The sequence below is a fragment of the Gobius niger genome, assembly GCF_951799975.1.
Source record: "Gobius niger genome assembly, chromosome: 11".
In the NCBI taxonomy this organism is placed as follows: Eukaryota; Metazoa; Chordata; class Actinopteri; order Gobiiformes; family Gobiidae; genus Gobius; species Gobius niger.
The window spans coordinates 28,919,717-28,933,967 of record NC_136862.1 but is presented as its reverse complement, the minus strand read 5'-3'; the positions used below and the strand labels follow the sequence as shown (position 1 = coordinate 28,933,967).

Here is a 14,251-nt window from a genome sequence, read left to right as displayed (position 1 = left end):
TTGGGAGTCACTGCCCTAAGACAATTCTGCGGAAATTTGTCATTTCAAAGAACGCTTTCTCCAAAATGCATTTTCCACCTGAATCGATATCGTGAGGGGGTTTCTGGGAGATTTTTCAACAATTAATTCCTTAAATAATTAATTCATGTATTGCTTGATTGAGCTTGAACCCAAAAACGATGAAATTTGAAAAAATACATTTCCTTCCAATAAATCGAATAAATGGAATTACAATATATAGATATGCTTTTTCTTTCACTTTATCAACTAAACAAACCTATACATTTTATCCAGGCTAAGATTGTGAGGACTTAAATATCTGGGAGATATTTTTAAAGCATAAATTACCTGTCGGAAAAGATGAAATGAAAGAAACCTCGTGCTGCGTTTCTTCGCGTCAGCAGTTCCCCCTCCTCACTGTCATCGCACGACGTTGGTCTCGAAAACGCGTTTCCTTCTTTGTTTCCTCCCGCGCCCCGTCATGCCCATCCTCCGCCGCTCCACAGTTGTTTTTCGCTCATCAGCCGAGGAGGGGAATCCCGTCGAGTTTGTGGTAATTAATACATTTATGAATCGATGATCATTAAAGTTTGATGGCCGGGAATCTCGGAGCGGTGTCACTCTCGGAGACTGGATGAAAGAATAAACAGGGCTAAAGAGCGCGCCGGCGGACGATCAAATATTTAGGGGGAACAGCGTCGAAAGGCAGTGGCTCTTACAGACAACAAGGCCAGTAATTATCAGGCGCCGCTGGTCAATACTGATCAATAAATCATACAAGACAAACTGCGGGCTCCGTCAGGCTGGAGCTTGTGTCAGAGCGCCGCCACGTCGCAATCAAATACAAATCGCCTCAAGAAAACTCAGAGGGTTTAAAACATCAGGCAACGTCAGACCCGGGGCCAACTCCATCCCTTCCCACTGACAAAAAGCTATTTGTTGAACCAACTAATAAACTTCAGTTGGTAGCACAAAATAAAATTAAGTATGCACAAACGACTGACCCTCCATACCGTGGGGAAAAAAAGTATTTGGCCAAAATCCAATAGAATGTGAAACTGACCAAATACTTTTTTCCCCAACTGTATATGTAAATTTAGGTTAAATTAAGTATATTGAGCTTATCTTTTCATGTTTAACAGGCTGATGATTTTAAGTCAAATGTACTTTAGATAATTATTTGGTTTAATCCAATCCAATCTTGGCTGCTTTTCTTCAACTTAAAAAGGAACAGAAAACCAACTTAATATTTAGCTCATCAATATTGCTATTTTTACAATCTACTGCAACATTTGTCGAATCTACTTAATTTTATTGTGTGTAACCAGTTGAAGTAATTGTTTTAAGGTGGTTCGATTATAAACTTTTTTCAGTGTGTGGATCCTTCGGCACAAGGGATGATTTTACAAAATTGCACGCATAATAGCTCAAGTTTTCACATTCAAAGCTTTAGTTTTATTGTCACTTGCACAGTGTGGATTATCACAAGAGGCGCTGCAGGAAACAACTAAAGGACAAACGAGGAGGTATCCGGGCAATACTCGCAGCTGAGCCACACATGCCTTCTGCACTTGATGTTCTGGCTAATGGACGTTCACTGGAGATTAAAACAGATGAACTGCAAGGCTCTTTCCAGAAGATGGTGGAAGACTGTGGTGGAGCGGAGGGAGCTGCGCAGGAGGAGGAGGAGGAGGGAGGAGGCGGAGGAGCTGACCAGTGCAGGACACCATGCTCTGAAACAGGGACAAACCCAGGAGGCGCTGCACCGGATCAGAGGAGACTGAAGGCAGCGCGGTTTCCTCCGGGTGCTCTGGTTTCCTCGACCTCCAAAAACATGCTGGTCAGGTCGACCCGCAGTGGCAGGGCGGCTCAGTCGCAGTGGCTCAGGACTAACACCTGAACACACTGACAAATAAAGCACTTACTTACTTACTGCTTTCTAATGCACCATGGCCAGGTCGACATTGTAAATGAGCCTTGGTAACTGACTTACCTGGTAAAATAAAGAATAATAATAATACTTACAAAGGTTCAAAGGTACAAAGGTGGGACAAGGCCTCGTGGCAGACCCAGGACACGCTGGTGGGACTATGTCTCCGAGCTGGCCTGGTGTCGCCTCGGGGTCCCCCCAGACCAGCTGGAGGAGGTGTGTGTGGATTGGGAAGTTTGGGCATCTCTGCTGAGACTGCTGCCCCCGCGACCCGGCCCCGGATAAAGCGGAGGAAAATGGATGGATGGATGGATGGATGGATGGATGGATGGACAAAGGTTCTTCAAGCAGTCGTTGTCTAAACATTGGATGTGTCCATCCGAGAAGCTTCGTCAGCAGCACTAATGATCTGGCAGCAGGCCAGATGTATGAGGTTTAAACTTTAACCACTTCAGAATCTTTGTCTACATTGGAAAACTGCTGCAGGACTGAGAGTTCACACTAACAAAGCTGCAGTTGTTACACAAGAGAAACGACATATAGGAAGAGGGAGATCGTCTATGCGAGACTCGTTTATGGCCCATTGGTACAGTATGGCCGCACAGCAACAGTTTGGGGAATTCTACCTCTTCATCTGTCACTTACTGTGTCTAAGGATCAATAACAAACAACACAAAAATAAGTAAAGCCATGAATGACGTCCGACCACTCGCACTGGAGCCATTTGGCGTCCGGACCCTTTTTGCTTTCAGAACTTTTTGAAGGTGCTGGAGTAACTCGGCCCTTCCCGTCTGTGTTGCGCCTGAGTTTTTCGGCGTTTCCAGGAGACCTGCTGCCCTTCACAAAGGCCGAAACCCGAGTTGGTCCATTGTCCCGCCGCGTCCCAAGCACCTCTTCATCAAATATACATTAACTCCCCGTGCGCTGACGGGACGGTCCTCACCGGGAGACATCCGAGGTCTTGGGCGTCACCATCAATAAGTGTCAACATGTCGTCGGCTCATATTGTTTTCAAACCTAACTTTCCCCTTGCAAAATTCTCCTGGTGAAGCTAAAACTCATTTACGTTTTAGTACAACTGTAAAATGACCAGGTTATTCCACCAAAGCCGTCTTTTTACCCTGATGGCACGGGCGTATTCCAACATGCCGTGGATTTATCTGGCACACATCGTGACAGAGTGGTTCAGGGAGCATGAGATGGATCGGCCGCTGCTTAACCCCTTTGAGAATCTTTGAAATGTGCTGGAGAAGGCTTTGCACAGCGGTCACACTCTCCCATCGTCAATACAAGATCTTGGTGAAAAGTTAAAGGAATAGGCCACGGTTTTTACATACTGAGATATGTTCTTACCTTAGCTTGGACGAGTTCTTTAGGACCTGTCTGATCTTCCCCCGTGCCTTCAGTCACGTAAACACAGCGCAGACGGCGTTAGCATTTAGCCTCTCCCTCTCTCCTCTATAGCTCCAAAACTGGTCAAGATAGAAGCTACCAAGCTCTTCCACGTTTTCCCTATTTAAATATAAATAGTAAAGTGAAGATTACTGCACAGTAAAGTGAAGATTACAGCGTGGATTTGGAACTACTCCTGCTATTATTACGCCTTACAATATAGTTCCCCCTTTTATCCGCTTAGAAAATCCACATTGTTTAATTTTGTGTAATTATACTTTGTAGTGGAACACTTCACGTAACCATATTTAAATAGGGAAAACGTGGAAGAGCTTGGTAGCTTCTATCTTGACCTGTTTTGGAGCTATAGAGGAGAGAGGGAGAGGCTAAATGCTAACGCCGTCTGCGCTGTGTTTACGTGACTGAAGGCACGGGTGAAGATCAGACAGGTCCTAAAGAACTCGTCAAAGCTAAGGTAAGAACATATCTCAGTATGTAAAAACGGTGGCCTGTTCCTTTAATGCAACCCGTGATCTCTGGACATCGCAGAAGCTCATTGAAAGTGGCCCAACCAAATATTAGACATTTATGATGACTTTTTATTATTATTTACTTATATATTTATGGCACTGGGTTTATACAGTTGAGGTACAGTTTCCCTCAAAAGTTTGGAAACACTTCTTGTATGTCTTGGTTTTTCGTTTATCTAAATAGCTGCCTTTTGCTTTGATTTCTGCTTTGCTCTTTTGACACTTTCTCATTGCGAGCGGGTCGGCTCTCGGGGGTTCGACACTCGGCTCCTGCAGTTGGACACTGTTGTCGTGTCCTCGGGCAAGACACTTCACCTCCCTTGCCTCCAGTGTCTGTGTACATTGGTGTATATAGGAGTGCTACATAAAATGTGCACTGCAGGAAAAGGAGTGAATTTGCGCACTCTAAAAAGAAACATTATTATTTCACTCTTTTTTGTTTCCTACACTGCAAAAAGTAACTGATTAGATTAGTTTTAATGCCTCAATTTATATAATCTGTTTGACTACTTCTACTTCTTGATTACTTCTCGTGTTCTGGCTGGTTCTGACTCGTTTCAATCAGGGCCGGGACGTTCATTTTGATCAATTAATTACAAAGATTTGAATGCGTTAATTTTTTTTTTACGCAATTCATTTTGTCTTTATTTCAGGTTTCTTTTGTTGGGATTAATGCATGGAGTAAGTTGGACCAAGAGCTAAAAGACTGTAAAACCTTAATTCAATTTAAAATTCTTTTGAAGAAATCAATTCTTAAAAAAAATACATTGAGAATGGATGCTAAGGATGTAAAATTAAGATTATAGATTATTCTTTTCTTCTTTGTGATCTGAAAACAAGACATGTAAAACTGCAGCAGAAGACATTGGCAGCTTTTATTGTTTATGTTTTGTAAATACACTGGGATAGCAATGAGTTTTAGCTTCTGCCTATTCCATTTCAGACTTTATGTTTATTTATGTCTTTATCTGTTAAATGTTTGAATATCTGAATAAATCTGAATCTGAGGTAATTTTCTTTGCAATGAGGAAAGAGAATTTGTCTTATCCCATTGGTAGTTTTTTTACTTTGTTATTTCAAGCGACATGACCAGTGTTAATTTCTTCTTAATTTTAGTCAAAGTGATATTTTTGACGACTAGAATTGGACTAAAACTAAATTAAAAGTTTTTCATGAGACTAAAACTATGACTAAATGTCCAGATATTTTAGTCGACTAAAATAAGACTAAATAAAAATGTAAAGGAGAGACTAAAATCATCCAAACTTCTATTGACCGTCTGAAAGAGCCTCAGATCATGTAAAGTCACTCCCAAAGGATCAGCTCTGAGCTTTGTTCATGTGGAGCAGCTCCATGAAGCAGAGGAACAACATTAAATATGATTATAATGAATATTAGAAAAGCAAAGCCGACTAAAGTAGTCTTAAGTTTAGTCGACTAAATTGACATGCAATTTTAGTCGACAAAAACTAGACTAAAATTGAAAAGATTTTTTTGACTAAATCTCGACTAAAATTAAATTACATTTTAGTCAAAAGACTAAAACTAAAACTAAATTTAAACATGTTGTCAAAATTAACACTGGAGATGACCTTCGAACTTGTCTGAAATATCATCAAACAAAGTGAACTTGGTCAGATCAGGGGGAAAAAATCTAAATGAGTGAAAACCGCTCAGAACAAGATACGTTTCCTCAATTCAAGTCATATAAGCCAATGTTTGATTTTTACATTTTGTAGTGCATACGTCCATTCATAGTTTAACGTCTACAATGAGAATCACACAATGTAAATTGGTTGTTTACAGGTTCTAGAATGTGATGATGTCACTGAACCCAGCGGGAGCAGGGGCCAGTTGTTCCCATTAACAGCATTACACTTTTATTTCACAAGTCATAGCTTAAATGAAAATGCATGAATTAGAAAAATGATCCTTAATATCAGTCACTGGATCCATGATCTCTCTGTACAAGACCAAACATTTCCTCAAAAACAAAATAATTCTTCCTCTATATAATATTATAGGCCTTTAGAACGCCGTGACGTCACCTGCAACCCAGCAATAGTGTTGAAAATGAAGAAAAGCCAACGCTGTATGTTTTAGACCATTTAAGCAAAAGACTTTGAGTTTTGAAAATTCCAGTTCTTCTTTGAAAAGCTTCAAACAACGTGCAGTGTTTATGAAAAACGTTTAAAGTCACCCTAACCCTACAAGGAAATCAGCACTTCTGGCTTGAACGCAGCGTCGCCCGAGAACCTAAAACGATCCCCCGTCGTGCCCGGTGGCAGCCGAGTGGGCGTGGCTTGCGTCCCGGTCGCCGGTGTGGAGGCGTGATGCGCAGGTGTGCCCGAAGTGCCCGTCTCTCGGAGCGAGGCGAGCCCCCGTTCCAGCCGCGTGTCTTTAATTTGCACTGGCACGCCATCAAATATTTAGCGGCTCCTACGGGCGGCTACATTAGTCCGTGTGGTCGCGCCGCCTCCCGCCTGAACGCTCGCCAACTTTACAACGTCACATTTTACTGGGTATCAATAATTAAGCGGCGGGAGCGGGGCAGGGCGCTGGAGAAGGTGGGGGGGGGCGGACCGGTGTTTCGGATGTCGAGGGGAGGCGCACTCCGTGTCCATTTGTTTAATGTGGCAGAAAGAGTCCCGGGCTGAAAGCTTTGAGCCGTCCCACTTCAGCTCACGCTTTGACTCGGCCTGAATTAGGGCCGAGGAAATCTGTCGTTGGGGGTTTTTCGGTCAGGTGTTAATGCTAATGATGGGCGAGTTCCTCCCGTCATACTGGAAAACCCCCAAAACTCAGCAGAACATGGAGAGAACATTCCTCATCAGTGGACGAGTCGTTACGAATTGCCACAAACACATCTTTATCACCGTCTTACACTTAGAAAATGCAATATTGATGGAAAACAGTGGTTCTGCTTCCTCGTCCGCTAAGCAAGTTAGAATAAGCCCCTCCCACTTACCCGACTTTGCTGTGCAGCTGTTTCAGAAAAGAATAGCCTGCTCGGCCCGCGCGAATGTATTGAAGCCAGTGTTTTCAGGATTAATAATAATAATCATAATAATATATTTTATTTGTATAGCGCTTTTCAAGACACTCAAAGACGCTTTACAGAAAAACAAGAATAAAATCACACATAAAATTAGCACATTAAAATAGAGGGCAGTTATTCAATATTAAAAGCCTTTTTAAAGAGGTGAGTTTTGAGTTCTCTCTTGAAGGTGAGGAGGTCGGAACAGGCACGGAGCAGTGGGGGCAGTGAGTTCCAGAGTGTGGGGGCGGCGATGGAGAAGGCTCTGTCTCCCCAGGTTCGGCGCTTGGTCTTACAGGGGAGGGACAGGAGGTCGGCGTTGGAGGAGCGGAGGGAGCGAGATGGAGTGTGATGGTGGAGGAGGTCGGTGAGGTATAGAGGGGCCAAATTATGGAGGGCTTTGAAAGTGATGAGGAGGACCTTGAACTGGATGCGTTGAGGGACGGGGAGCCAGTGAAGGTTCTGAAGGACGGGGGTGATGTGTTCACGGGAGCGAGTGTGCGTGAGGAGGCGGGCAGCGGAGATTAAGCTAGCTTAGCCAGATACAGAGGTGAGGGAAGCATTTCCTGGACACGTGGGCCCTCCGGAGGAGCATTGTGGGGAAAGGTAGTATTCTGCCTTTACTAGTGTATCAACTAGCTCCACAGATAACGAACAGTCTCCAATAAAATACCAGGAAGCGTCTTGCTGTTTTTGGTGGTGTTTTACTGAAGCACTGTAAAACTAACATACAGAAACACAAAGGGTCCATATTACAATCTCATTTGGTGGAAAATATAAAATAAGTGGCTCAGAGATAATCTAAACAAAACAAAAAAACGATCTCATTTGTGCGCGATTAGCACGATGCTAACATACATGGGAAAACCCATAGGGATGCTAACGAAATTTGCGCCTAAATTATTCTTGGAAATCCCGAATTGGAAACTTACTAAAACGACTAAATTTGGTGTCTAATGGAAGCATCAATATAATCTTAATACTTGCAGACAGATATTTGTGTAGAGCCAAATTGAAAAGTACAGGCTGGAACACTGGAGTTTAGAGAGACTGCTTTCAATGCTTGGAACATTACTGAACTACGGAAGCATCAAGAGGACAAAATATACAAAACTCAAAACACAAATAACAGTTCCCACAAGGGGGCAGTACAGGTAGAGTTGAAGGCATGAGAGAGACACGGGTGAGTGCGGCGCCTTTGGTCCGACGTCTCATCATTCTGAAAATGTACCGTTGAGCAGAGGCGCCATTTGTCCGACATCTCTAACCCGGATGTGTTGTGGATTAGAGAGCCATACACAACCAGTGGCCCAAACCTTAAGGTCAGTGGACTCTTGCCTGAACCTAGTTTTATTTCTCAACCCCTACTCAATGGGACATTTTCGGACTAATGGGCCGACCCGGATCAGTACTGTGGTATGCAACGCCCAAACTCACCTCAGGAATGGATTTATGCTGATGCCACTGTCGAATTGGCCTCATTTTGTCAGAACACCCACTTTTTTAACTCAAGAGATTCAGCGACATAGCGTCATTTAGACAAAAGAAGTCGCAGTTCGACGGGAGCGGACCAGGACGGGACAGAGTGTTTTGCAGGTGTTTCAAACCTCTCCGCATCTGTATTTTATTCTAAAAAAAAACTGGCTAAAAGAATCATGTATTTCTCATATTGCATTAACCGGCATGAATGTGATCCCCACAGCGCCTCCTGTTGGTCAATTCCACTCCAGGCTGCGGATTTTTTTTTTTCCCAAGGTGGAAAAGGCCACATTTGAGCTGTGTTAATTTCGTCGACTAAAATATTTAGTCTTAATTTTAGTCAAAGTGATATTTTTGACGACTAAAATTGGACTAAATCTAAATTAAAACTTTCTCATGAGACTAAAACTATGAGTACAATGTCCAGATATTTTAGTTGACTAAAATAAGACTAAATACAAATGAAAAGGACAGACTAAAATCATCCAAACTTCTATTGACCGTCTGAAAGAGCCTCATCCTTTAAATTCACTGCCAAATTAATTTGTGCTTTGTTCATGTGGAGCAGCTCCATGAAGCAGAGGAACAACATTAAATATGATTATAATGAATATTATAAATGCAAAGTCGACTAAATTGACATGAAATTTTAGTCGACTAAAACTAGACTAAAATTAAAAAGTTTTTTTTAACTAAATCTCAACTAAAATTAAATTACATTTTAGTCAAAAGACTAAAACTAAAACTAAAGTAAAATATGTTGTCAAAAATTAACACTGCATTTGAGAACAACGCTAGTTTAAACTGATCCATACCCGTAGAGCCCTTAGACCATGCTGGGATTTTTTTTTTTTTACCTCCAGGCCGCTTTTTTCTGAAGGCACTTGAATAAATCAGGCTGGGAAGTAGATATTAAAACATCCCGGTGAGCAGGACAGGGAAGTTTAGAGCGACTTCAGTGGATATTTTGTTGAGTGGATCAAACAGCCCTAAGGTTCTGTAACGTGTGCTCGTCTGTACCAGGTGGCTCCCAGAAGGAAAAATACCATATTTGGGATATAGCGTCATATGCCCAAAGAAACTCAGTAATCTTTGCTGTGAACCTGAGGTCCTTACTTAATACTAATCCCCAGGCGAGTAGGACTTTCCTTCACGATCTCTATATATCATCCCATAATTACAGCGTGAGGCCGCGGTGGCCGTCCGAGCACAGTAGATCAAATATAGATGAAGTACAGTAGTGACTGATGGAGGGCTCTTCAGGACAGGTCCCCGGAGGAATCCAACATCCATTAACTGCATCTGAACCGGTATCAATAAAACATCTCCGAACATCTGCGCTCCACAGACCCAGCGCCGGACTGGACCTCCGTCAGGGGCCGCGATGACCGGGACAGAGGGTTTGTAGCTTAAACACTAACACTTTATAACAATACACGCTTATAAATCATTTACAAACACAGGTTATTCATGAACGAATGATGAAGTGACAATGAACTCAGTAGGATTAACTGTTAGTAAGTAAGGAGTTAATGGTATATGAAGTTCTATTGATTTCATTTGTTTATGAACAGACGTGTTTGTGAAGCCTCGATCTGATATCAGTTCATGACTTATTAGTGTTTATAAATGCCTTGTAACTTGTCTTCACCCTAGAACACGATCGCTCAAATTCATGACACCATCACTAACGCCGGGTGATTTGTACCCGAGATAATCCACCCGATAAAAAGTACTTGTCATCATAATCTATGACAATACAAGACACATTTGAGTCGTGTTCTTTTATATTAAACTGTGTCATGTCTAATCAAATGAAAGAAAAGCATCACGAGGGGACCAGATAAAAATGCTCCAAAATAACTGGAACTGGAACTTCTGGAACTTCTAATAAATAAAATAATGAAGATGGAAACTTGGTTTTTGGTTCATCCATTCCTGGGATATGTGAGCTCAGTGTCTTTGGCACAAACAGCCACAGGAGAGAGAAACAAAATATAATAGAATGTGTATAAATGACCAGCTGACTAAAATAACTATGTGCTACTCACTTACTGGGAGAACAGAGACACCAAACTCTGCGACTGGAGCAAAGCTGTTGTTGAAGTCGCAAAATAAATGTGGCCGCCCTGAATGTCAACCTTGAAAGGGGCAAGACTGCCTGATTAAATACACTAACCCTACCCTACCTTCTACCACTATGTGCCTGTAGGAAATAGTGTGTTTTGGATTAGGAAAACACCCAGGCCATCAAAGATGTCAAAGACAATGCTGGAGCTACACAGAGACCCAGGACACATTTGCTCGAGTGAAAAACACCCGGCAATAGTGATCTGATATTGAAACACATTACAAATCTGCCTGTTCCTTATTCACTAAAGATTTATACAGGACATCAGAGGTGGGCATAGCCAAAATATTACTCTATTGTAATAAAGAGTTGTGAAAGAGTATTAAAGTCTGAATCTGAAATCATCGTCATTGGTCCCAAATCACTCCTCCCCTCTTCCCAAGACTTCCCTCTCTCCGTCGATGGCCACACAGTCACCACCTCTCCCCAGATCCGAAATCTTGGTTTCATTTTCGACCCCACACTCACATTCGAGCCCCACATCCGCCAGATCACCAAAACGGCCTTTTTCCACCAGCGTAGCATTGCTCGCCTCCGCCCGCCCTCTCCACATCTGCTGCTGAAACTCTGATCCACGCATTTATCACATCCAGACTCGACTACCGCAACAGCCTCCTGTACGGTCTCCCCTCCTCTGATTTACAAAAACTGCAATATGTTCAAAACTCTGCCGCCCGACTGATACTTTGGGAATAATTACACTCGATACCGATGTGGGTCATATGACTAGTATGTAAGTGACACTCTTTTCCGTGGTTGGGGAAACCGGAGTACCTGGAGGAAACCTACGCAGACACGGGGAGAACATGCAAACTCCACACTGAAGGGCCTCGTCCATGTGGGAATCAAAACCTGTGAGGCACGATCGCTAACTGCCGTACCACCGTACCACTCCTCCTAATGGGAATCAAACCCGTGCACTTCTCGCGATGTGGAAGCAATAACCGCCCCGCGCTCCCGTCCTTCGAGCTGTTTTCCATGTGAACCCCTGAGACGTGGGTGTCGGGCGCGATCTGCATCTGCGCTTCCATTCGCACAGAGCCTTGTTCCGACACGCTTTTGGTTTTGTTTACTCGTGTCGCCTTTGTTCCACTGACTCTATTCCTGTAAAACCGATGGAAATGAGTGTCTTTGGGGAGAGAGAGGGGGGGGTCTGTGGAGAGGTGGGAGCGGAGAGATTAATACTACAGCGACACGGAGCAAATGTAGGGCTTTTCTTTTGAAGTAAACTAATTCTGCAAACCGGCTCAGTTGGGTCGGCTTTGAAGGGCTAAACTGATACAAGAATGTACGTTTCAGACTTTCCTTTCCATTCAGTTTAAAGTCAAAGATGCTCCCTCTTTGGTCCAGGGAAAAAAAGGGTCTTTCGGTCTGGATCAAGGTCTAGTTCAGTGTAGTATATGAAAGCGAGAGTTTGGGACTTTCAGATCAAATCCAGGAAGTGTAAGGGTTCGTCCACACCACCTGAAAGTCCTTTCAACTGACCAACGTCACGCACATGCTTTTTGGAAACCTTTATGAGAATTTCGAACGGAGGAACCTGGGTGAACGGAGGAACCCTGCATTCTGGAATCTGAGGACTGGACGGTCTGTGATCTTGGCCCGTCTGCTGAGGGATCCTTCGGCCCTGGGTCTCTATAGCCTGTCCGTCCATGGGAGTGGATCTCTCCTTCTGTGGTTCTCCCCAAGGTTTCTCTTTTCTCCTGCCGGCTTCTTGAGTTTTTCCTTGCCGTGCTGGAGAGTCTAAGGACGGGGGACGCACACGCCGCTCGTCGCTGCCTCCTATTGGACATTATATTTGCCTGGATTCACCTGAACTTTTAATTGTCATATTTATTGCTCTGTTTTATTGCCTTAATGTTTGGTGCAGCCCTGTGAGGCGACTTCTGTTGTGATATTGGGCTATACAAAACCATTAAACTTGAAACTTGAAACTTGAATTTGAACTTCGTACACAAGTGCTGACAGAGAAAACAGTGACCATTGTGCCAGTTTCCTTTTCATGTAAACAGGTCCAGTAATCACAGACAAATTATCCATCAAACCCAGTCGAAACATTACAGCATTTTAACAGTTGGCGTAGGATTCTTCGCTGCACCATCTCCATTCGACATTCTGACCTCAGGCATCATTAGCGATTTCAAACAAACCCAAAATGCCCCTGAAACGTTCCTGCTTGTTCATGAGACGCGCTCCCGTTACGGCATCGTTCCACCTCTTGGGGAAAAATCATCCGGGCTTGAGGAACATGGCGGAAACCGAAAGTTCATGGATCAAACAAAATCATAGAACACTTGTCCAGCTCTAAGTCCGAACCTTGGAGCGAAAACGCCCTCGGAGACAACTGTGACTACTTGTAACCATTCAAACTGCCTGCACTACCACTGAAACTGAACTTGGGTCGCCTTCAGCAAGAAATGAGGACACACTGCCGTCGAAGATGTTCAGACAATATTTGAAAGTCTTTGCAACAGTCTTCACTCTCTTAGATCCATGTCCAAACCCATCAAGGTGATCTTTCGCCCCAAATCCACTAAGAACTTAATTATCTCATCTTATTATACGGCTCTTCACAACGTAAGTAGAACGCTCCATTGATTTGAATGGGATTTCCCAACGTTCTACCGGTCATTATTTTCTGATAAAGGACCTCTGAGAAAAATAATGACGCTGCCAATGGCATCGGAGTTGGTGCTTTCATATCACTCCGCGCGTACGTAGTAGCGACACTATCTTTGTCCCGTCACTGAGAGAGAAGTCGGGGAATCGCTCGTGAAGTTAGCGTGAGTCTGACTTTCAATTTACCCAAAGATTCACCACCATTCCTCCAACTGCGCCTTCAACTAAGTAGCTAGGCTAGCTACTAGCCTTGCTGCTTCTAGCCTAGCCAAACGCTGCAGCACAACGCGCAAACTTTTGGGAACTATTTGTCGCGGATGTCATTAAATAAACCTTTCGACCTTCATAAAAGCGTACGAAGTTTATGTTGTGTGTGTTCAGTTGGCAAATGGCCGTATAATAAGCGGGATAATGTATAGAACGCTGGTCATTATCGGGAAAATAAGTACCTTCAGGGCGAAACAAGACCCCTCCGCTTCGAGTCGGGGTCCGGTTCGCCCTGTCGGTACTTATTTTCCCGATAATGACCAGCGTTCTATACATTATCCCTTACTTATACCATGGTCTGGGTGAATACTCGATTCTAATTGGCTGGTGGGGGCTAACAAGCGTGCATTATTTTGGTATAACCGCACACGTAGTCCGGTAGTTAAATCACTGGGATGTCACTCCGCTGTGGCGTCGCCATAGCAACGCATGACACAGCTGAATCAGATAAATGGTAATTAGTGACTGACAGGAACGTATGAGATGGATTTTGTGTTAATTTCAACGTTTTTGGCCAAAACAAAATGTTTGATAAATGTTTGTAGAGGAGAGTGAGCAGCTAGGTTAGCTACTGTTAATAAAATATGAGCTTTCCATTTCTATTGAAAACGGTTAAGGCTATTCATCATTTTCAGGCGTACATAAAATGATCCAGCATTTAAACATATTTGTCTGGATTAGTAAAGTCAAACATAAAAGTTTCAGTTCGTGGGGCCCAGGTGTGAGCGACTCCACCGCAGCTGTTTCCATAAACAGTTGAGCTGGTTGAACTTCGCGGAGTAACACCACTCCACTGCGCGTCGTGGTGTTCTTGACTTCGCGTTGTGCATTATAACCGTCTAACGCGGCTCCTCGTTGTTTAATCC

General features: G+C 43.4%; 1 protein-coding gene across 1 annotated transcript in view; it reads left to right on the top strand.

The window, feature by feature from the left end:
* The window catches only part of LOC306970399 (protein sprouty homolog 3), a 489,858-nt gene that overhangs the window by 185,937 nt on the left and 289,670 nt on the right, over positions 1 to 14,251 (top strand). The window lies entirely within an intron of this gene.